Source organism: Lissotriton helveticus, chromosome 6, assembly GCF_964261635.1.
Source record: "Lissotriton helveticus chromosome 6, aLisHel1.1, whole genome shotgun sequence".
NCBI lineage: Eukaryota > Metazoa > Chordata > Amphibia > Caudata > Salamandridae > Lissotriton > Lissotriton helveticus.
The window spans coordinates 2,079,175,004-2,079,201,438 of NC_136067.1; positions in this window are offsets into that span (position 1 = coordinate 2,079,175,004).

Below are 26,435 nucleotides of genomic sequence, written 5' to 3' on the forward strand. Positions count from 1 at the left end.
GCTTCTGGTCCTTGAAGTCCGGCTCCACTCGCTCGCAGCCCTGGCCAACACACGCTTTGCCAGAAGACACTGTCAAGGCTTCCAGGTGGAGATAAAACGCAGCGGGACCCGCGGAGCGGGTACCGCAAGCTGTGAATGAAGATAAGGGTCTAGGAACGCCCTCAGCAGCACCAGTCACGATCAGCAGGATGTCCATACAGGAAAACCACTATCCAAAGAATAGCCTACATCCTACACCATCACCTACAATTCAAACATAGGAAATTAAAATAATTTATATAGAAAAAATGCAAATCCAAAACCCAAACCCTGAAAAGCTGGGTTGTGAAATAAATGCATAAACAATGCATTCTCCAAAACCAAATTACCAGAAAAACTCCAATAGAAAACCATGTTGGCGAAAATCAGCAATATCAAAAGTCGAAATCTGTATTGATCTTTCCAAAAAAACAGGGAGATATTCACGAAATCCTTTTTTTCTCCAGCAGTCTTTGTCCCAAATAAAAAACCGAGTTCAAAATAACATGTTGCCAAACAAAAGTAAAATATTGTGTTTGATTCAAATAGTTTTAAAATAGTATATCATTTAAAAAAAAAAATGTTTTAAAACCGCGCTGCTGTGGGCATAAAAGTAGTAAAAACATGGAAAACATAAATTTCTTTTCTATCTAACATCTCTCCTTAGTGTAAATATATCCACCTATATACTTAGGTTTATCAAATAAATTGTTCTTACTTGAGCACAAATCTTCCTTGCTTCAGATCTTGACTGCAACGCTTCACTGATGTAGAAACAGATGCACAACCATGACCTTCTGGCTTGATAGTAAAAAGATCAAAAGGACCATTTTTCTTAATGAAGTAAGTGGTAAAGTGTAAGAAATTACATACAAACTTGAAAAAAAGTGTTATGCTGCATGTAAAAATGTATTGCATGTTTAAAAAAATATAGAGATTTAAGTATTTATTTTCTTTTTTCAGATTTGTTAAACATGTTTTAATAAATATGTTAATTAAAAACATGTTGTGGTTATTTATCGTTCTTAATACATTTCTTTAAAATGTTGTATTTTAATTTTAATAAAACATGTTACACATTTTAGGAGTTAAATCTAATTCTGATGTGCAATTAAATATAAACATTAATGCTCAAGTACTTCCTGAGTGTTAATGCACTTTCTCACATAATACCCCCATATCCCTTGCATTAGGTTCCTAAAAGTTAGTGTTACAATTTGTAAAAAATATTTTAAATACGGAATATTAGGACATTGGAGTGTTGAAAGCTCCACTGAAGACAAAGGAGTAGCTTTGGGCTTCTAATGGCTGGTATAAGCCCAGAGCGTCAACACTTCAATGTTTCTTGTTCACAGAAACAGATGTGAACATAGGCCTCATGGATCCCGAGGGGGCAGTATATTCTAATAGCTTTATAGCCTGCTAAAGCTGGGCTATACCAGCCATTAAACGCCTGCTTTCTCGTTAAAGACCTTCACTTTCAGCTCGAGCCTTTAATGCTGGAGTGGGCTTTAATGGCCAGTATAGCCTGCTATGGCAGGCTTAGAAAGCTATATGAATGTATTTTAATTTTTATTTCTATATGCTCATGTATTAAAATAAATAACTCAGTATTAATACACTTCCCCATCTAAAACCTCAATTCCCCTTCCATACTGTCCCTAAATGTTAGTGTTACAAATATTTTTAAATATTTTAAACAATTAATTAAAACAAAATATTATATATTTTATTGTACACATATTAATAATCATGTATTACATGAATATTTGAGTATTAAACCACTGATATCATTACTCAATTCAATTCAATCAAGCTTTATTCAGTATATAATATACAACTATAAAAGCATTCTCATCGGCTCTCCTAAATGTGTCACTGATAGATTACAGGTGGTGCAGAATGTGGCAGCCAGACTGCTTCTCAGGATACCCAGGCACCAGTCAGTAAGAGTGTCCTTGAGGGAGCTACATTGGCTCCCAGTTCAGGTCAGGATTAAATTCGAATCCCTCTGCCTGGCTCACAGATACCATGCATGAATGAATGAAGATATTCTTATTATGCGCATACTTTGCCCAATGGTCGTCAAGGCGCCTACATCAAAATAACAGCTTGTCACCCCAAGAAGCATTCATCATAGGTAGGCCCTCCTAAAGAACCAGGTTTTAAGTTCCTTTTTAAACAAATCAATTGATGGCAACCTTTTTATCTCAATTGAAATGGAATTCCAAAGCTGAGGGGCCACAACTGAAAAGGCCCTAGCTCCCCATCTAGCCAGCCTAACACGAGGCACAACAAGTTGGAGAAGGCCGGCGGATCGAAGGCCTCTAGTTGGAACATAACGAGCGAGTAAAGAACTAATCGCACTCGTTGATCCCTCCGCCAGTGCTCTATATGTCATACATAGGATTTTGAAAGAAATTCTATGCTGCACCGGAAGCCAATGAAGGTCTTTTCTGGCCTTGGTGACAGATGATGACTTGGGAAGGGCCAAAACAAAACGTGCAGCCGCATTCTGCACAATTTGCAGTCGATGTATGTGGCTTTTGTTAGACTCCATATACAGAGAGTTACAATAGTCTAACCTGGAGCCAACAAGAGCGACTGCAACTTGTTTACGCGCCTGGGGAGAAAGATATCCGAGGATTCTATTGAGAGTCCTAATCACACCCCAGCAGGTGGCCACGGTCCTGTTAACTTGAAGGGACATGGAGAGTAAGGTGTCAAATATCACACACAAGATTTCTGGCTGATTGGGAAGGAGTGGGGCAGGTGCCAAGAAAGGAAGGCCACCACTCGCTCGACCAAACATCCTGGTTCTTTCCAAAGACCAGTACCTCTGTTTTTTCGCCGTTGAGCTTCAGGGAATTAATAGTCATCCAGTCTGCCACATACTGCATGCATACCCTAAAGCTGGAGGCGGATGTCATAACAGAGGAATGAGCCAGAGACACCATAATTTGGGTGTCATCAGCGTAGGACACTACCTCCATCCCCTGCGATCTTACTAGTCTAGCAAGGGGGGCCACATAGATGTTAAACAGGGTCGGGCTCAGTGAGAGCGGACTCTGTGCTGTGATGTTTTTGGAATCCATTTTGTGTATTGTCTAGGTATTCAGACTGATCAAGAAAGGAGGACAGGTGGAGGTTGAGATGTGCCTCCAAAATTTTTGCAGGAGCAGGGAGAAGGGAAATAGGCCTAAAGTTTTTAAGAAGGCCAGGGTCGAGGGACGGTTTTTTGAGGAGGGGCTTCACAATAGCCTTCTTCCATACCGTTGGAAAAGAGCCCTGGGTAATAGATTTATTCATAGCCATGAGCATGGGAGGAAGAAGACTACTTCTACACTCTTTAAGTTTTTTAAGAGGTAGAGGATCCATGGGGGAAGCGGATTTAGTCCTGTCCAGTAAAAGATTCAATCCCTCCAGAGACAAAGGGGGAAACTCCGATAGAAATGAGTTAGGAGGATGTTTACAAAAGGAATCAAGATTGGATATGGCAGGAAGAATATTCTGATCCAATAAATGGCACTCGGCTTCCAAAGAGACATGGATATCAAAGATCTTCTTATGGAAGAAGTCAGAGATCTTATTGCATAATTCCTGCGAACTAACTACAGGATCAGGGAGTTGGAGGGGGCATAGTGAGTCGGCGATTTTAAACAGCTCCCTAGAAGATGTAAGAGAGCCGGTAAGATTGGAAAAGTATTCCTGCTTCTCCATTACCACTCTCTGTTTATACTCCCGTAATGCAGACTTATGAGCCTCTCGGTCCCTGGAATCCCATGATTTCCTCCAACTTCTCTCAGTGCTCCTACATCCCTGCCTCAAGAGTCTCAGCTGGTCGGAGAACCAAGGTGCAGTAGGCTTCCGCCGGGCTACATAACGTAGAGAAGCAGGGGCAAGTTTGTCAACAGCACTGGAGATGGAGTCCATCAGATCCTGAGCTGCCTCACCTGCATTTTTTCGGGAAAGAGAATCAGTAGAAGAAACAAGAGAGGCAAGAGCCTCATCAGTAATGTTCCTAAAGTTTCTCCTAAGAGTGTGTGAGGAAAAAGTCTGGATACCAGAACAAGGTCTCGCATGGTAGAGGTCTCACAATGTTACAAAACTTGATCATCCACTATACACCCCGCCACTGTCTCAGGTCAGGGGTGAGCTTTTTCCTGAATACTACTAGAGTCAAGAGATCAAGGTGGGGTAGAAGATCGTTCTCACACTTGGTTCCCAAATCTGGAACAGCATGGATCCAGAGTTACGATTAATCAAAAATGAACAATCTTTAAAAAAAAAAAAACCTTAAAACATTGTTGTTCCCTTAACTCTTATGCATGATCGCTGCACTCACCTGTTTCAGCGCTGGTATGCCTACGGGTAGTCATGCACTCTACAAATCCCCTAAACCATAATAAAAATAGCTTCATAAGTAAACACTAAAATTCTTGAAAAAGCAATACAAAACGTATCTATACTTGTAATCACACCATTATTAATCACAATAAATAAATAGTCAAAATACATGCACAAATCAGTTCCTAAAAATACTGAAACTTGAAGAATATAAAACAAACACGATTTTACCTTAAAAGAGCTATTATGTAGACTTACTTCCACAGTCACAATGCAAAATATTGTTTACGATAATACCTCATCTTTATTAAAAGTCACCAAAATCATGTAAACAAATCACTACAAGGGGTAAAAGTGTGTGTCTATAGTTAAGTGGATTACATCTAACCAAAAGAAAAACCAACAGGTTGTAGGGAGCCTAGCTGCTTTCATATGTTAGGGCTTCCAAGAGAGAATTAGCCTTTCTTCTACTTATTGACATTTTATAAAGGCTATAACTGCATTTCAGGCTTTATCATTCTCCAAGCTACAAATGTAGTTAAAGGCAGGCTTATAGAAATACAATCTGTAAAACAAATTTCCTGATATCCCGATAAAAACTACAAAAAAGTAGAAAGTGCAATGTAGTCTTTGGGGTCTTTCCATCGCCGGAGCAATTTGAGAAGTTATGACTCCACTTTCCCATTCTAGGATATGCAATTCTCAATCGTGTTAGATAAAATCTTTTTGGGAAATTTCTCACTGAGATGAGATATGGTTGGATACCAACCAAGCCAGGCCTACAAAGTATGATCTAGCGCATGGCCTTTAGCCTGCGTTTCTTGTCAGTTCCCTAGAATTTGCTTGGATGTCTGTTTTATAACCTAGACATGGCTCCATGGTCAGGCTTACCCAGACATAACGACGGCCTTCCTGTCCCAATACCAGCTGATAAGATTAGACAGAGTAACAGGAAGAGGAGGGGGAATAGCTGTGGTTATTGAAAGGAAACTGGAAATCACCATGTTCACAACACAATCGTCAGAAGCCTGGACAGGGGCGTTTGTTTAAAGACCCCCAGGTCCAAAAAACCAATTTTGTAAACACTCTCTTGGAACTTATTATGCCCTGTGTCGTAGGCGCTAATAATTTTATTCTCTTAGGAGGTTTTATCTATCATGTGGTTGTACCACAGGTCTCTGACACAGACCAATTGCTAACCTCACTACAAACTCTAGGATTAGTACAGTTGGTAAGGGGCCCTACTCATCAGGCAGTTCATACCTTAGACCTATTGTTTACCAATGTAAATAAACTTACAGTGGAACAACTTCAACCTTTACTTTGGTCAGGCCAGTATCTGTAAAATTTGGCATTAGTGTGGCAGCACAGATAATCCTTCAGGACCATGAATACACCTCAATTAGATCTTGGTCTAAATTCACTCCTAATTCATTTGCCACGTATTTTGATGCTGAGGCTATACCACACATAGATAATGTAGACAAAGCAACAGAGGCTTTTGTAAAGGCTATTACATATGCCCCAAACAAAGTTGCCCCCATGTCAAGAGTTAAAGTCAAGGCCAAAGCATCCCCTTCGTTTACACCTGCATTAAAAATTGAGAAACTTGCTTGTAGGAATGCCGAACGCCATTGGAGGAAGTCTAAAACCATCGAAGATTAAATTAGGTATAAACGAATCCATCGTTCTTAGCTAAATATTATTAAACAAGCTAAAATGACCTTCTTAACAGGGAGAATTAATAATGCCTCCAACTCCAGCAGAGAGCTATACAAAATTCTGAAGGAGTTTACTACTCCTCAGGTCAATCAGCGAACTCTTTCCCCCACTCAAGAATGGGTCAATAAGGTCTCCTCTTCATTCGAGGAAAAGTTCAAAGCTATCTATAGATCCTTTCCTCAAGACAATATAAGCAACGATGACTTGCACTCAGTGGCCAATAGTCAATTGCAAGTGCCTTTGCTGGGTGCCATCCCAACTGTAACCTGCGAACAGGTATTAGAAACCATCCTTAAGATCAAATCTGGCTCCCCTGCAGATCCCATACCTCTCCGTTTTTGCATAAAACTTGCACCCCTGTTGTCAACAGAGTTAACAGAGATTTTTAACATGTCTTTAGATCAAGCGACAGTGCCCAAAAGATGGAAAGCAGCCCAAGTTAGGCCTATCTTGAAAAAGCCATCTTTAGATCCTAGTGAACCAGTTAATTACCGTCCCATCTCGCTACTGCCATTTTACGGAAAGGTGCTTGAATCCTTGGGAAAGAAACAGCTTACCGTCCATTTGGAAAGCCGTGGATTACTTGACCTATCACAATCAGGATTTTGAGCAGCACATATCACCGAAACGGCAGTAGTAGAGATGGTGGATAACATTCGGTTAGCCCTGCATAAAAGAGAATCAGCTATGCTGGTTCTTTTGGACTTGTCCGCCGCTTTCGACACCATCTCCCATGAGATTTTAGAACAACGGCTCTGGGAAATGGGGGTCCGAGGGAAAGCCTTGGGCTGGTTTGAAAACTATTTACAAGATCACTCTCCTACTGTGTACCTAGATACCATGGTAGCTTGTAGTAGACCAGTAAGCATCGGAGTTCCTCAGGGTTCAATCCTGAGCCCGATGCTTTTCAATCTTTATGTAACTCCTCTGTCCAGGATACTCAGGTCATATGGGTTTGAGGCCTTGTCAAATGCAGCTGCTGATCACTTTTGATCCCGACCCTGCTGACACAATGGTCCGGTTTAAAAACTGCCTGACCCATATCAACAACTGGATGGGCAAAAACAAACTGCAGCTGAATGGCAGTAAAACCGAGATCTTTCTGTTTGCAGGGCCAAGGAGTATTGGTATAGCTGCTGGTGGACTCAGGCACTAGGCCCCTGCCCGTCCCCTAAACAAGTAGTCTGCAACCTAGGAATAGCGATTGATAACAAGTTATCCTTGAAAAACCATGTCAATATTATGCTAGGCACTTGTTACAGGCTTCTGAGGAAGCTGCGTACATTTTTTTAAATGGCTACTAAGCCAGGAAGCCACTGATCCAAGGCCTAATTGTAAGCCGCATAGACTATGGTAATGCCTTATTGGCCTCCCTAAATAAAGATCTTTTCTCCAAATTGCAAGTTTTGCAAAATACTACGGCTAGATTGATCTTAAATCTTCCATCTAGATCTCCCTCTGCCCCAAGCCTGCGGTCCCTCCATTGGCTTCCAGTTAGGAAAAGTGGTCATTTTAAAATCTTATGCCTCACTCATAAAAGAATATATATGGTACTGGTCCTGGCTATTTAGTGAAAAAACTTTAGAAATAGCAGCCTAACAGAACATTAAGATCTAGTTCAAAATTTCTGCTCACGCTTCTTCCCGGCCGTACGTTACATAGTGGAGGTCGATCGTTTTCTTTTCTTGCTCCCTATCTATGGAAAAAGTTACCATCCTATCTTCTTTCCATGGCAGACCACAAGCGTTTCCGTGAAGAACTGAAAACATGGCTGTTTGATCAATAAGCATGTAAATCAGGGTCAGCCCCTTGGGCTGCTGGAGTCTCTGAAAGCGCCATGAGAACTAGCAGTGATTTGTGCGCTATATAGGACTCTCTGACTTGACTTGACTTGACTTATCTTCAAATCCCTTTTACTATGATCCTGAATAGACTCGGGTTAATTGAATTCGATATCCACCTTACATGCTTTTAAAAGATTAAATATATATTGTAACCAAGGGATTTTTTTACTATGATTGAGGGCTAAGCAATCCTTAATTATTTCCTTAGTGAACTTGGTCTTGACTTTAGTCCAAATCCCATGCCCAAAGGTGAGGTTAGCAATACTAATAGAAGCACTTATATAGGGTACACCTAGCTCCTTATAGACGACATATGAGGCAGTTGAATTTGGAACAGCTAAAACTCTTTTAAAAAATGTGTCTTCCTGAATCTGTAACAGTGATTCGCTCTCCCCAAAGATGCTGCTCAATAGCACATGCCTGTAATGCACTTGCTCCTATTTCGGGCCCGATTGCGATCCGGGTCGGAAAGCGTTCCGACTGACACGGACCAGGACTGAAGTCCTACTGACTCGTACAGGCGCCGTCCGACCTTACAAGTACAATCCGTTCCGGTCAAAATTGAACCGACTCACACGGTATCAATCCGTACTGACTGAAACGTACGGAAAACAATGCCCCCGCTCGAACCGAAACCATTCGACCAATACGGACACGCGCAGTACAACCAACCAAGTACGATGCAATGCGTCGCGGACAAAAGTGAGTCACACGGAGTCCAAGCCGAACAGCCGATTTGCATGGACCAGAGAGATTGGCAAGAATAATAGCCCGTCGTGACCAGCGCATACGTGAAACATGCAACATAGCACAATGTCAGTGTGACCGGCTCGGATCACCCGGCAACTGATGGCACAGGCATACGACCCGGACAACTGAACGTCCCCTTCAGGCCTAAAGAAAGCATGGAATTACCACGGAAAAAGGACTAACAGGCAGTTAGAAAACCCACAAAATTCAATATTCAAACCAAGACACCCCCACAACTCCACCAATAAAATGTCCAAAAATCCAGACTATGAACCTTTGAAAATCTCACAGTCCTACAAACAGAAACCACCACCACACTGACACATACAACCACTACCTACACACTAAACAACACCAGCACCACACAATAGGCACACTCACAGATACACAGCCATAACTATACTCACTAACCCTCACTACCCCCCTATCCCAGAAAAACAAGATGTGGACAAGGATTGTGGACAAGGTGAATGCACTAGCACCTACCATGCGTACAATGGATGACATCAGGAACAGTGGTGCGACATACACTGGAGGATCAAGAAACTCATCAGCAAAGACCATGCCCTGACCCAGCCCACTGGTGGTGGTTCTCTGGCAAAACCGGTGCATTTCACTTCCTCGGAGGAGAAGGTGCGGGTCATGTTCCCACCAGTTGGCCTCCATGGATTGCCTGGAATACCAGAGCCTGGTGAGTACACAAACAAGTATTCCAAAATGTGATGTAATAGCAATCTACACACACAGACAATAATGCCACTGTCATCAAGCCACAGCAACCTAAACATCACTATCCTCTCATGTGTATGCCACCTAGAGAAACACAATACCTGCAAGGTCCCAGTAACATGTACCTAGGGCAATACATGTACAAACCCACTGACAAATACCCCAGGGATTTTGCCCCATACACCACCAACCACCGTCAGACATCAAGTTACCACAGTTACACACACTCCCATGGAAGCAAAGTCACAGGAAAGAAGGTTTGGTGTGCCGGTTGGGTGGGTGTAGCTGAAATCAGGGTGATATTTGTAGTCCTAGGCCATAGTCCCAATCCATCATGTCCCATGAATAGGCCCATGCACCATGCTCACCCCACAGGGAGTGTCAAAGTATAGGCAAGAGTGCAGACACTGGGCTGTGGTGTGGAGAGCACAAGGCCTTGCTGGGTCTTGGGCACCAACAAACACCATTTAAAAAAAACATATTTATTGCCATTTTCTGTAATTAGGTACATCCCATCAATTTTGGTGGCATTGACATAAAAAGATATATATCATACATGTTACTCCAGGACATGAGGCCGAATATCTGCGTGGTCTATAGCCTCTCGTACAGTCTCAAATTGGTGATAGTTCTAAGGAGCAAGTAGTGAGGCAGTGGCTGCATTCACGTATGGCAGCCTATGTTGTGTGTTGGGATGTGAGACGTGCTCTCTCTGTTAGCACTATATCATGTCATGGGCACCAACAAACACCATGACACCACTGTCAGCCAACTTGAACATGTACTCAGACTCACTGCCATGGAAGCATGGCCCATGGGGCCCACCTGGTCCATCTTCCAGCAGGCCCTGTCACACACACCCCTCCCAACAACACACCTGTGTGAGACAGGGGAGTGCACCTTTTGCTTTGTACATGTAAGTAACTCAAGTGGTGTCCATTCACACAGCTCTACATGTGCATAAAAAGCATCAGGAAATTGTTCCAAACATGCATATGTCAGTGATAATTGAGGATAATGCTATGCATATATACTCATCATGAAGCATTGTACAGAATTGAATGTGCGTGATCAATTTATGTGTGCCGAACCACAACATACATTGTGTGTCTCTTCCACCCACAGGTGCAGCTGGGGAAACTGCAAGAACAGACGAGGAAGATCCCCAGTCCCAGACACTGGTTGACACAGAACTGGCCGGTGTGGATCCCTCCCACTCCTCTGATGACGATCATGAACAACCTGGCCCCTCCGGTGTGGATCAGCGTGCAGCAGCAGTAACATCTGCACCCCCTGCCACCATTCCTGCTCCATCTAACAACACCCAGATGACCCTTACTAACATGGACAGACCAAGCCAACCCAACACCAAGGGCACGGCAACACAGGCAACCCTGGAGATGGCTGCCAATTCTACCAGTGCCGTCACCAGAGGAGAACCAGTGTCATCTGTGACTGCAACAGTAGGACCTGCTCATGGGTGTAGGGGTGGTGGGAGTGGGGGCAGGCTGAGGCCACCTCATGGCCTTGGTGCCACACCCCAAGCAGATCCCCATTTGGGACGCCTCATAAATGCGTACCAGCAGTGCACCAGAGACTTTGGCCAGATTGTGGGGCACCTCAGAGACATCAAAGAACAGCAAGCTGAACATCATGTCAGATTGAATGCACACATGTTGCGGGTGGAGACACTCATGGCCCGCATGGAGTCCAAGATGGACAGGTTGGATGATGTTACGGCGGTGCACAGAGACTTACTTGGATGCCTATGTCATATTGCAAACAACATGGCCCCACCTCACTTTGTGCCCACTACATCAGTTGCCACAACAACTGCAACTGTTGGGAGGTGTACTCTGACATAGACTCCAGCGCACTGCCAAAGCCTGCACCTGAGGGACCCCCACCCAGAAGATGCAGGTTCGTCCAAAGAAGGACAAGAGAGAAGCAGCTGGCCCTGCACATCCCCCAGGAAGTGAGCACCTGTTCCTGATGTCTACCATTGCGTGCAAACCCTTTACCTTATCGACTGCCCCCAACTCTCCCACATGTGATGGAGGGTCAGATTTGTACCAATGGATCTAATGACTGTGGACTTTACTCTGCTAATTTAATCTACGAACCCTACCAACCTCCCCTGTGAACTTTGGATTCCCCTTGCACTGTACAGCACTTCATGTCGCCTATATCAATCACATACATGTATGTAAATAAACACTTAAAATCACTATTGCAGCCTCTGATAAATTTGACAGGTTATGACACATATAGGTGATGAAATGCTAAAGTAAGACTGCGCAGGAGAACCACTAGAGCAATCTAAACACTGAAATTAGATTCATGTTGATGTGACATATATGAGAGGTACACACTCCTAGGTCAACACAACACAAAACCACAATTTCTTGCCTCACACATTGTGAACAGCAAGTACACACAAACGCTGAATCAGAGACAATCAGGCCATAGGTACAGCATGCCAAAGAGTTTCTGATGTGTGGAAACAGAGAAAGCACACCACAAACTGGTGCACACCTTTAGTACACATACACAACAAGTAAACTTCAGATGCAAGGTACCCTCACATAACAGTGACCAAAATGTCTTCCTCGTCTCTTCTTGCACAGTGAACTGCTGATTTCCTTCACTTACAGCAAAACCTCCTCAACAGAGACAAACCACAGTGCTCCCTCCCCCTGGGTATTCCTGCCCCTACCCTACTCAATACACCTCCCACGGCCGCTCTTGATACACCTCTCATGGCCCCTACCCCACCCAATACTCCTCCCTTGGCCCCACTCAATACACATCTCATGCCCCCCCAAAGCACCCCTCGACCCCCCAATCCAGCAGCGAGTCAGACACTTAGTCCCAACTGGGATAGCCAGCCCTTCTCGGTACCGAAACCAGATGAGATCAATGACTCTTCCTTCGCTTCCAAACAGAAGTCTTCCCCTTTCCACATCCCTGTTATTATTGGCACTAACAAAATCCCTAATACTGTTCACTCGCACAGACCCCCTGCTCAATACACCTCTATCCACCTAACTCCCCCCATCATCGAGGCTCCCCGCCTTCTCTCTTGTATGCTCCTTAAATGAAGATCAGCATTACAACACGCCACTGACATTGCTGAAGCTCTGCTAGCTGAAGATATTGACATCGCTTTCCTCTCGGAATCCTGGCCCAATGTCCACTCTACCCCCATCCTTGACATCCTCATCCCCCCAGGGTACAACATAATCAGACAAGACAGACCGATCAAAACGGGGGGGGGGACTAGCCATCATCCACAAAGCTGGAATACAGATTACCAATCTCAAACCTGCAGAATATCTATCGTTTGAATACCTGGGTGTCGAGCTCACCATTAAGGGCACCTCATCCATCAAATTCCACACCATCTACCATCTGCCTGGAGAACGTACTCTTTTTCCCGAAGAACTAACAGACCTAATAATACGGTTCTCCTTGACAGATACCAAAGACGTGTTCCTGGGTGACCTCAATGTCCACTGGAACGACCCAAAAGACTCCACTGTCCTGAACCTATCAAACCTTCTGGAAATACATAACCTTAAACAACTCTGCAATAAGCCAACTCACATCAAAGGTGCAACACTAGATGCGATCATTACCAACAACAAACTGGTCTCTCTGAGAGAGATTTCTCCCATTGACTGGTCCGACCACCACCTCATTCTGTTCAGGATTGACACACCTGTCAGCCACCAACCTATTCGTGACGTCAAACCTAAACTCTTGACCAGAAACATCAAAAAAATCCCTTTATCCGAACTTGAATCCATGATTCATCCTCATCTCCAACTCCACCCCTCATCATGGACGGCTGATGACCTCATTACACACTTCAACTCAAAAATGACAGAGGTTTTAGACCAAGTCGCTCCACTCAAACTCAAACAACAGAGGCTAAACAAATCGAAACCCTGGTTCAACGTGGAGCTAAACGATGAACGGCACCAACTCAGACAAACGGAAAGGGCTTGGAGGATTAACCCCTCGACCTTACACCTAACAGAACTTAGATTTGCTCGGCAGGCATACAAAAAACACATTTTCAGGGAAAAGGCGTCCTTTTTCTGCAGCCAACTAGATCTGGCAAAAACAGACCGAGAAAACTCTTCAGCATTGTCAAAGCCAAACTAACGGCACCCCCTCTCAAGATATCGAAGCCACAAATGAGCGATGTGAAGAAATTGCCACCTTCTTCACCAATAAAGTCTCAAAAATTGATCAATCCTTCATTCAATCGCAAATACTTCTTCCCTCATTACCCACCCCCCTTCTACTTACCCCAACAACACAGATAGAGTTCTGTACAATGACAATCAGACTGGCCTCCAGCTAAAAAACAATGCGCACTGGTCCGACTTTGAGCAAATGACGGAAAACGAGGTCTTCAAGATAATTTCTAATCTAAAACCTTCCTCCCACACCATGGACCCCCTCCCTTCCACAATCATAAAATAACTCAACCACACCATTTCCCCTTTCTGGACAAAAATAATCAACACCTCTCTCACCTCAGGCTGTGTCCCAGACTCCCTTCAGCTAGGACAAATCACACCCATTCTCAAGAAACCAGGGCTGACCCTAATGATCTGAACAACCTCAGACCTATCTCAAACCTCCCATCCCTTGCAAAAACATTTGAGTCATGTGTTCTCCACCAACTCAATAAACACATTGATGAGTTCAACCTCCTTGAAACCTTTCAATCAGGATTCAGGAAAGGCTGTAGCACTGAAACATTCATAGTCAACGTCTCGGATGATATTCGCAAAGCCTTAGATGATGGTGATGCCTGCCTACTCATCCTTATTGACCTATCTGCAGCATTCGACACAGTGAATCACCCAGCTCTTCTAGAGACTTTGTTGAAGTGCTCCGGCATAAATGGTACTGTACTCAAATGGTTCACCTCTTTCCTCCAGCATCGCTCGCAACAAAATCAAATCCTGTCTATCGAAGCCGACAAAAATCACACTTGGGGTGCCACAAGGCTTAATCCTCTCTCCGTCCCTCTTCAATCTCTTCATGGAGTCCCTCACAATCATCTTGAATAAAGCTGGAATGAGTTACCACCTTTATGCGGATGACACCCAAATCTATTTAAACATAAAGTCCCCCGATGACATCCAACACCTCAATACCACTCTAACAGAGATCCAAACTTGGTTCAACGTCAATCACTTAAAGCTCAACCCAGATAAAACGGAACTGATCCTATTCTCTCCAAAAAGTAACCATCGTCCTATCCAAGAGTGGCTCAAGAATCTGGTTGCCCTAAACTGCCCCCTCGTTCTATCCCACTCAGTAAAGTCTCTATGCATCACCCTGGACAAGAACCTGTCAATGGAGGCCCACATCAAAAACTCTGCTAAAAGTGCTCTTTTCTCTCTAAAACACCTCAAGAAATTGAAACCTTTTCTTCCCCATGATGACCTTAAGACAGTAGTTCAATCCCAGGTTCACTCTAAAATCAACTACGGGAACGCCATCCTTACAGGGACTCCAAAAGCTCACCTAGCCCCTCTAAGGGCAGTGCTGAACATGGCCGCTCGACTTGTATCTGGAGTTAAAAGATTTGATCACATCACTCCAGCTCTCAACTCCCTCAAATGGCTTCCCATGGAAGGGAGATGTATTTACAAGCTGGCCTGCATCACACACAAAACCCTTCACTTTCCGGCCCCCAACTACCTGCTGGTAAGAGCAGGTCAAACCAGAACATTGAGAAGCTCCAACTCACTCCTTCTCATTCCTCCAAAAATGAAAAAGAAAAACACCCACTACCGATCGTTTTCCGGCAATGCTCCCAGGATATGGGACGCTCTCCCGGGAGTCCTCAGATGCAACCCCTCCTTCTCCTTTTTCAAAAGGGACCTCAAACTCCATCTCCTTAACAAATACTTTCCTGATCAACGTCAACTAACCTAGACCTCAATATTCTGAGTTGACTCCCATTCAAGGATTGTTGGTGAACGGACTATGATAATCTCCCTGTTTTTCTTTCTTTCTTCCCCTCCCCCTCCGCTGCACAGTTACTTATGTTCATACTGTATTCTTTATCTGTTGTTTGCTTACTTACTGTCAGCCTTCTAGGTAATGTAAGGCCCTTCGGCTTTGCACAATATGTATGTGAAGTGCTCTGATACCTACAGGTCTAGCTAGGGCTATACAAAACTTTAAAAATAAAATAAATAAATAAATAAATCACCGGGTTGTCTGGGATGATGCTTCCGGGAACCATGAGAGATTGTACCCTGTGACCGTATTGTGCGTTTTCAGAGGTTACATGTCACCAGACACCAGACAACAGCCAATGGACCCTGTGAATGACACACATATAGCATTATTGAAATTACTAAAAGACAGCATACATCTACAATACACATTACATACACAATTTCATAGAGTTGTGAAAAGATCTGAAGAATCATGGCAACACTAATTGGGAGGACATAGTAACTCAAGGGACACAAAAATGTAACAATCATGATATGTAGCATGCAGAACACATATGCAGAACACAGACAAATATCAGGTGAAGGAAGAATTCTGGACAACACATCACTGCATACTCACAATTAGGAGAAGAAGTTGTTGATGAGCTGAGTCCGGACATCCCCCTCACCTTCATCGTCACTCGCAACATGTCCAAGGCCTGGATCCTCCCATGCTGGCGGTTGCTGTCCATCATCATCTTCAATGACAGGCAACTCCGCCCTCACTGCCATGTTGTGTATCACGCAACACACATTAAATATATACACTTTTTCAAGTGCATATTGGAGGGCCCCTCCTGCCCGGTCCAGGCAGCGGTATCAGCATTTCAGAAGTCCAAATGTCCGCTACATCACTCGCCTGGTCCACTCATGTGCCTCATTGAAACGTATCTGTGCAGGTGTGACATGGTTCCTAAGAAGTGTCAGCAACCAAGGCATGTTGGGGTACCAAGAGTCACCTGCACTCAAACATACAAACATGTTGTGGATCAGGAATGAGCGTGTAATCCAAAGATACCTAAGACATGTAAGGTAAAGCGCAATTACTCACCGACAAGCCAGGCATGCTGGTTCTGCAGCTGTGACATCAAATGAGGTATCCTGCTGTTCCGCATGATGTAGGCGTCATGTGCTGAACCAGGGAAAGGGACACAGAGATATGAAATTGACATGTCCGCAAGACATACCACTAGGGCATTAATAGAGTGAAAATGTTTACGGTTGCAGTAAATCTGCTCCTGTGCCTGTGGTGGTACAAAGCCACATGTGTCCCATCAATTGAGCCAATGACATTTGGGATCCCTCCCAAGGCATAGAAATCTCCCTTAATGCCTGGTATTTGTTGTTGGGATGGAAATCGGATGTATCGGTCCAGATATAAGAACATTGCCTTCAAAACATCACAGAGAACATGACTGAACATAGTCTGTGACATCCCACCAGCACCAGGCACTGTGTATTGGAATGTTCCGGTGGCAAAAAAATGTAGGGCTGCCATCACCTTCACCTTGGGGGGCAGCGCAGTTGGATACGCCCGTCCAAGTTGTAAATGTGGGGACAACTGCTCCACAAAATCCTCTATCAGCTGGCATGTGAAGCGGTACCATCGGATGCAGGCACGTTCAACTATGGTTGTAAGGTCTGGGAAGGGTCTGTGGACATTAGGTCTCCTGCAGTACATAGGGAAACAAAGAAAGTATTTCAGTTCCCCCACATCTGTGGCTATGACCAGGCCAAATACCACATGCGACATCACATTAGAACACAATTAGGTCAGGTGTGTGCAATTCAGCATGGACACATATTGCAGCTATGTGCCTCTCACCTAACATAGTGGTACAAAAGGGGGTGGTGATGGACGGAGCATCTGAACCAATCAAACACTCACACCCAGTCAACAGATCTGGGTTTAATCCATCACCGTTCTTTAGCCCACTCTGCCACCCCAGTTCAGACATGGCCATATGCAAATCAGTCTGACCCTGTGCCTCATGGGAACAGTTTGCCCTAAGTTGGCAGGGTATGCTCAGATGTGAGTCCCTTGCTCACTTTGCCACTGGAGTCAAGCAAGCCCGGCTGAAGACGGCTGTAATGCCAGAAACTGGTCCTGGGAAGCTTGATTCCGGTCCAGGGAAGACATGGCTTGGCAGTTCGGGCTGGACTGTTCCCATGAGGCACAGGGTCAGACTGATTTGCATATGGCCATGTCTGAACTGGGTGGTGGTGTGAGCTAAAGAACGGTGATGGATGAAACCCAGACCAGTTGACTGGGGGTGAGTGTTTGTATTGTCAACGCTCCGTCCATCACCACCTTTGGTTTTTCTTTGTTCGCCCTAAGTTGGCAGGGTATGCTCAGACGTTACTGTCACACACACAGAGAACCTGTTTTGCGACATGGACACAGTCACCATGTAACATCTGATGTACATGTCCCAACACACGCATTACACACACAGGATGTGCGAACAGGCTTGTCTGATGATTTCAAATCTGATGGAGGTTGGTGGGGATTAACAACTCCCAGATACAAATATGTCCCTAGCATGATACGCAAATACCCATGATGTCCCACCCACACACAGCAAGCCCAGGGACATCAGAACACAATGTCTTATTGTGATCATGTGACATGGCACATCCTGGTAATGTGTACCACACTGTGCACATCAAACATGACATGTGTACACATGTATACACACATAATGAAGCATGAATAGTGAATGCCTGTACTGTGTGATAGGCTGTCACTGTGTTGTCCAGCCCCTCAGTCCATGTCAAAACATTGTGGGTGTCAGCCTCTGACCATCGAATGAAATGGTCACACTGGCGTGTGCGATTCTGAAAGATGCGTCGGACACTCAGGCACGCCTCGGACATAGCTCTGCGCCTTGATCAAGACGCTGTCCGTTGGGTAGGTGCATCGGCTTGGACCGTGCGCCGCCGAAGGTACCATACCTTTACCAGCCGGTCCTACGGAAGCAGACTGCGAGGTACCTCAGGGAATCTTCTGGGGTCACAATACTACAGCAGGACCAATCGGCCTGCGCTTGGGTATTACCGACCATAAAAGGTTGTATACCAGATTGCAAGTTTTATTTATCACTATTATACTCTTTCACTGTGTGGTACTATACACTGAGGTCCTGAAGAATTGCCATCACGGCAAGAAACATGTCGACCAAACAAGAGGGTAGTAGTTAACGTGCTAGGATAGCTCCAGGGCATTTAGCTCCCCTCCCACCCTTTTAAACAAGGAAGTCTACCACAAGAATAAAGTAGGTTGTGGACTGACCTACCTTTTTTAACTTCACATTTTTTCACGTCACGACCACACTCCCCCGCCCTCTCACACGCATGCACCATATGGCCGGAACAAAAGATCTCCGATAAAGAGCCCCGGTTTCGGGAGCCCGTCAGACATTGCAGTCTGACGAGGAGCAGAACCCATATGATGAAGCATGACACCTAGCTTGCTGGGTGTGTGAGGGTTTTAGTTCCAACAAGGGGATTCCCCCCTCTCTCCAGCACACACACACCTCTACTCCTTCACTCTTCCCGGGGAACTTTATACCCTCTTTGTGTTACTAGTTTGTGGACTTGTGCACTGGACCCCATTAAATATTGTCCTTTTCCAGTCCCTCCTTTGTTCAAACGCCTCGGACATAGGCTGTAATGGCTCTATATGCAGGTGCATTTTGAAGAGACTCATCGGACACTCAGGGACCGAGGCGTTTGCACGCCTTGGACATAGGCTGTAATGGCTCTATATACGGGTGCGATTTGATGAGAAGCGTCCGAACTCAGGGACCTAGGCGTACGCACGCCTTGGACATTGTCTGCAATGGCTCTATAACAGGTGCGATTTGATGAGACGCGTCGGACACTCAGGGACTGAGGCATACGCATGCCTTGGACATAGGCTGTAATGGCTCTATATGCGGGCGCAATTTGATGAGACGCGTCAGACACTCAGGGACTGAGCCGTACGCACCCATTGGCTATTGGCTGTCATGGAGACGAGCTTGTGTTTTGCTACGTGTACGACTCGTATGCTGCCAGATTCAGTTGGGCCAATACAACAATGTTGCAAACTCAATAGTGTCATGATGCTGAGAGTTTGAAGGCGTGTCCCAGTTGCTTCCATCCCAAATGTCCGTGGAGCTGAGTGTCCTCCATGGTCACGCTCATCTCTTGACACAATTGGTGTCATTTGTGGAAGGCATGTAAATGTAAATGTAAATGTACAGGAATTTATATAGCGCAAATCACCAAGCGGTTTCTAAGCGCTTGCTTAGGGAACCCATCCTGGTATTCCCCTGTGAGATAACCCCGGCAGGGTATCCGCAAGGTGAAAGCCAGGCATCCCACCGCGAGGGGCCGTTGTGGAGATTAAGCAAGCTATTGCCCAGAGTCGCAGAGTGTGAACCCGTGAATCGAGTAGGCACCGGAGCGAGAATTGTCGAGTCCATGGACATTTTTAGGACTCAAGACCCCGCCGAGCCGGGAATTGAACCATGGTCCCGGGCTGACCTCTGCTTCCAGGTCTGCCTCCTCTAACCAGTGAGCCACACTTCTCCAATGTCAGCAACCATGTCTGCTCAACAGCGGATCAGTCAGTCCATGGCCTCCTCACTGACAGCAGCAGTGTTCCTCCTTCAGCAGTCCCTCACCCCACCTACCTCAGCCCCATCCATAGTGACCACTACCCTCCCAGACCCGACTACACTCACACCTGCACCGTCACGCACAACAACAGCCCCGAGGAGCACACACACAGGGAAATCGAAGTCTAAATGCACCAGCATCCACACACAGGGGACTGAAGGCACACACACAGGGGACAGGGTACAGACACACAGCCAACCATCAACAACAACCCTGCAGTTCTCAGACACCTCTCCCGCCAAGACCTCTTCCTGTGACTCCCCTGCAAAGCCACCTTCCCAGAAGCTCTTCCTCTGTGAGCTTGGCCTCTTCCCCTCAGATACACTTGTGCCAACTCGCAAGGGGAAGATGAAGTCACCAGTCCAGGAGGGTATACCCCCCAAAGCCCGCACACCCTCGCCCAAGAGCAGGGCCACTGAGGCCCCACGACAGTCACACACTCCCACCACACACTCTCCGTCCTCAAGCTCCCATGCCACCACTCCTTGTGTTCCCCTGCCAAACCCTGCCCCTGGTTCACCCACCCACCGATGGTGCATCCCCAAAGTCATGAGGCCCTCACCCCCTTCCACAGGCACTTCCACAACAACCGGCCCTCAGCCTGTTCCAGCAACTGCAGTGGAGCCTGTGCCCCCCCAACTGTCCTGGATACTGCAGTGGAGCCCCGGCACACTCCATCGGACATGCTCACTGAAGTGGAGACCCCACACACTGATCGTGACCCATCCACTGCAGTTGCTCCTGTGACCCCTGCACCCACCGCCACTCCCCTTCCCCAATCTTGTAAACTGTGATTCTCTCCCTGTGGTGCATGGCCTGCCACAATAGATGCCCTGCCAAAGGGTGGTGTCCCCTACAGTGTGTCAGTGCAGGCAAGCTATGGCTGACATGTTGTCAGTTGTCCCCCATCAAGGACTAGTTTCATGGACTGGTTATTGGCCTTTATGCATTCTGGACTGGACATTTCCCCTTTACGTTGCTGAATGAGGCCATGTTTTATTATTGCTTTGATTTGCATCACTTGTACCCGATGTTGCTAAGGAGTGTAATTAAGTTGCTGTTGTGCTACTGTCATTTGCCAATGTGTGATATGATGTTGTGATGTGCCTCATGTGTGCCATGGTACGTGAGTCATATTGCAGTATGTCTCCAAATCATCATTGGGTGTCAATTCAGATTCTCATGATCACAACTGCTTTTGCACAGGGATTTGGACAGCCTTTTCAATCAATCAATCAATCAATCAATCAATCATGCCATTTGTATAGTGCACTACTCACCCGCGAGGATCTCAAGGCGCTTGGGGGAGGGGTATGCTACTGCTCGAACAGCCAGGTCTTGAGTTGTTTCCTGAAGGCGAGATGGTCCTGGGTCAGCCGAAGGTGGATGGGGAGGGAGTTCCAGGTCTTGGCAGCCAGGTAAGAGAAGGATCTTCCTCCGGCGGTGGCTCTATGGATGCGTGGTACGGCTGCGAGGGCGAGGCTGGTGGACCGTAGCTGGTGGGTCGGCGTGTAGAAGCTCAGGCGGTCGTTGAGGTACTTGGGGCCCAGGTCGTGGAGAGACTTGTGTGCGTGGGTGAGGAGCCGGAACGTGATCCTCTTGTCGACGGGGAGCCAGTGCAGGTTCCTCAGGTGGGTGGAGATGTGGCTGCGTCGGGGGACATCCAGGATGAGTCGGGCGGAGGCGTTCTGGATGCGCTGGAGTCTTTTCTGTAGTTTGGCTGTGGTTCCGACGTAGAGGGTGTTTCCGTAGTCCAGTCGGCTGGTGACGAGTGCCTGGGTGACAGTCTTCCTGGTCTCGGTTGGGATCCAGCGGAAGATCTTGCGAAGCATACGCAGGGTGTTGAAGCACGATGAGGAGACGGCGTTGACTTGTCTGGTCATCGAGAGGGAGGGGTCCAGGATGAAGCCCAGGTTGCGTGCGTGGTCGGTTGGCTTGGGTGCGGTGCCCAGGGCTGGGGGCCACCAGGAGTCGTCCCAGGCGGAGGGTGAAGATCCCAGGATGAGGACTTCCGTCTTGTCCGAGTTCAGTTTCAGGCGGCTGTCCTTCATCCACTCGGCGACGTCTTTCATTCCTTCGTGTAGGCGGATTCTGGCGGTGTCGGGGTCTCTGGTGAGGGAGAGGATCAGCTGGGTGTCGTCGGTGTAAGAGATGATGTTGAGGTTGTGCTGGCGTGCGATGGCTGCGAGAGGTTTCATGTAGACGTTGAAGAGGGTGGGGCTGAGTGAAGATCCTTGCGGGACGCCGCAGATGACTTCGGTGGCCTCGGAGCGAAACTGGGGGAGGCGGACTCTTTGTGTTCTTCCGGTGAGGAACGAGATGATCCACTCCAGTGCCTTCTCTTGGATACCGATGTTGCTGAGGCGCTGGGCTAGGGTGCGGTGGCAGACCGTGTCGAACGCAGCAGAGAGGTCCAGGAGGATGAGGGCCACTGTTTCCCCCTTGTCGAGCAGGGTCCGGATGTCGTCGGTGGCTGCGATGAGGGCGATCTCGGTGCTGTGGTTGGCTCTGAAGCCGGACTGCGAGGGGTCGAGGGATCCGTTCGTCTCGAGGAAGGCGGTCAGCTGTCTGTTGACGATCTTCTCGATGACTTTAGCAGGAAAAGGGAGGAGCGAGATGGGGCGGAAGTTTTTGAGGTCGGTGGGGTCCGCTGTCGGCTTCTTCAGGAGGGCGCTGAGCTCGGCGTGCTTCCAGCTCTCCGGGAAGGTGGCGGTGTTGAAGGAGGCGTTGATGATGTTCCGGAGTTGGGGTGCGATAGTGGAGTCGGCCTTGTTGAAGACATGGTGTGGGCAGGGGTCGGTCGGTGATCCGGAGTGGATGGTGTTCATCGTGCGGGCTGGGTCTTTGGTGGTCACCGTGGTCCAGGTGCGAAGGGTGGCGGTGGGGGGCGTTGGTTCGACGGTTGGGTGCGTGGGTGGTGCGCCGAAGCTGTTGTCGATGTCGGCGATCTTGCGGTGGAAGAACGAGGCGAGGGAGTCGCAGAGGTCTTGTGACGGAGTGATGTCGTTGGTGCCGGTGCTTGGGTTGGAGAACTCCTTGACGATGGTGAAGAGCTCTTTGCTGTCGTGGGCGTTGTTGTCCAGTCGTTCCTTCAGGGATTTCTTCTTGGTGGTGCGGATGAGCTGGTGGTGCTTGCGGGTAGCGTGTTTGAGGGCGGTCATGTTGTCGGTGGTCCGGTCGAGGAGCCAGGCTTTCTCGAGGGTGCGGCAGGTCTTCTTGGAGTCCTTGAGGTCGTCGGTGAACCAGGATGCCTTCTTGATTCTGGGTCGGCTGGGAGTGTTCTTTAGTGGGGAGAGGTCGTCGGCGCAGGCGGTCAGCCACTGTGTGAAGTTGCGGGCTGCTTCGTTGGGGTCCGTTGTGTTGGCGGGTGGGCTCTGGCTGAGGGAGGTGGTGAGCTAGTCCGCGGTGATCTTGCTCCAATTCCTGTGGGGTACCTGTTGCGGGTGGTGGTGGGTCGTTGATCTTTTGAAGCTGAAGTGGACGCAGCTGTGGTGGGTCCAGTGGAGTCCGGTGGCGTGGCTGAAGGTGATGTACTTGCTGGAAGAGAAGACGGGATCAAGCGTGTGGCCGGCGTAGTGGGTGGGGGTGTTGACCAGTTGCTTGAGTCCGAGGTTGGCGAGGTTTTCCAGCAGGGCGGTGGTGTTGCGGTCCTTGTTGTTCTCCAGGTGGAAGTTGAGGTCCCCGAGGAGGATGTAGTCAGCGGAGGGGAGGGCGTGTGGGCTGATGAAGTCTGTGATGTCTTCGCTGAATTGTGTGCGTGGTCCCGGGGGTCTGTAGACGAGGGTGCCTCTGAGGGTCGTCTTAGGGTCGGTGTGGATCTGGAAGTGGAGATGCTCGGCTGCGGCGAAGGAGTCGTTGGCGTCGGTCGTGATGCGGATGGAGTTCCTGTGGACGATGGCGATGCCACCTCCGGTCTGGTTGACGCGGTCTCTCCTGATGATCTTGTACCCGTCCGGGATGGCGATGGAGATGTCGGGTGCAGAGGAGGCGTTCATCCAGGTTTCCGTGAGGAAGGCGACGTCCGGTGATGTAGCGTCGAGGAGGTTCCAGAGTTCCACGGCGTGTCTGTGGACGGAGCGGGTGTTGATCAGGATGCACTTGAGGTGGTTGCTGCTGGTGTTTGTCTTGGCGGGTGCGGGGCAGGTACGTCACATCTTTGTTTTCAACTGTTGCACAGGTTTTGTGCTGACATGTGTGCACATCTTACTTCTTACTGACTCGGCCTGTCAACACCGGACAAGCATTTTAATGCATGGGTGATGAACAAGTCATCAGTGCAACTTGGTAAAAAAATATGTTTGGAGTATGTGCTAGTGACTTAAGGGACACTGCAGGAAACAGGCTGATGTGACCAGAACCTTCTGGCAAAATTAATAGGTGGTTCACTGGCAGACTCCGACTCTAACATGACTTGGCCCTCCACAGACGACTGTTGACACAGCTGAGGTTACTCATGAGTGGAGTCACCTCATGGCAGTGTGTAATCCCTGTGTGCATGTCTCAATGGGTTACCGTGTTTTTCGACACCGCCTACGTTCCCTGCAGTAGTTCCTGACTGTGATGCTTGCTGAGTTGCCCTGTGTTTGCCATAGGTCTTAGGTCTATGTTTTCTGGGATGTGGGTGCATGATAAATACTGGTCATATGGGAGTCACCGGTGTGTGTGTGATGTAATGGCCCTGATATGTGTGCAAACTCACATTGGACAATATCGGGATTCAGCCCTGCACGTTGTTCTTACAAAAATCTGGTTGTTTACACATTGTGGTGGCTTCATGTGACTGGGTAACTTGTATGTGTGTGTGAGTGCTTACACTCATCAGAACCCAGCCTGCAATGTCTGATGCTGTAAAAATGTGCTATTTGTGGGTATTCATGTGCTCTGCAGTACTCAGGGACTGTTCCAAGGATCCCGAGGTGTAAGATAAGTGTCAAGTCATGCACTTGTACCTCATAATATAGGTGTGTGAGACATTTGCAAGGAATATTGCCTGGCCATATGTGATGTCTTTGTACACCTTAGATACCCCTCCACCCCTGGGATTTTCATCGGTGCAAGTGCAATGTCAGCAGTCCATGTGGTATTGGCTGCTGCTCATTTCTGCAGATCAAGGTGTGTGGCATTTGGAGTGGGCATATATGAGTGTTCTCATGTCTAGGTCCCTACATACATAGAGGGCTGACATCATAGCCCATGGCCATTTAGTTTTCAGAGTGAGTGTGATGGCAGCTTGGCTGTCAATACATGCCACAGTGCGCGCATGTGCTGTGCTCAACAGTAGCGTGTACATCCTAATTTGTCAATGCAGAGGGCTCATCATACCGGCTACTGTCACAACACTGTGGGCTCCTTGTGGGTATTGATGTAGTGGGTCTATCACTTGCTGTTTCTTGCTGTGCAGCCAAGATTATGTCACATGACTGTGTTGTGTGACCACTAATGTCACAATGGCTGATTGCACACATGGAGGTAGCCAGTTCCTGTGTGACTTCTGGATGGCAGTGTGTACACATATATCTGTTTTGAGGTAAACACCACAGGATGTGTGTCGTACTGGCCTGGGTACACTGAGACACACACACATGTGGTGTCCATTTTGCTGTGAGGGGCTGGCTGGTTGTGTTTGTGCATCTGCACCCATGCATTGGTATGGCTTTACTGGACAATGCCTGCAAGTCGGGTATAGGTATTGTCGTACTGTCCCTAGGACTCCTACCTCATCAATCGGCGCATTCTTCATGGTTATTATGTTCCATTGCTGCCACGGTATGGGTCTTGATCACCTGGTGGCTGCAATCTACACAGGATTCCTTTGTAGGTGTGTCTGTTTGTGTGCATATGTGTGTATGTATTCTTGTGGGCACTACTTACATTGTGTAATTGTACATTGGAGGCATTGTCAGCCCCCATGTGCACTGCTACTCTGTACATGTCAGAGGGATGTTAGTGAACACTGGTCACGTCGACTCCACAGATCTGTGTTTGTTTGCAACACACCCACTACTTAGCCACTACACTGCTTGTGGTGTTACAACCAGGAATCTCACATGCAGAGGTGCATTGCCTGTCAATTTTAGACAGGCACTCACATTTGGATACTTAAGGTGGGGTGGGGTTTTGTACCATTGATGCTATGTTCACGATATGCATGGATTTTGGATGCCTGAATCAGCTTTTGGTCACAGTAGAGTGGGAGGGATCTAGCCCCATTGGCACGATGTACCACGTTTAGTGGTGTCTTTGACCCCATATCCACCTTTTGGTCACAGATGTGATGTGAGTTACAGAATGTCTTCCCTTACGGTGCCACTGTTGCAGGGACTTCACA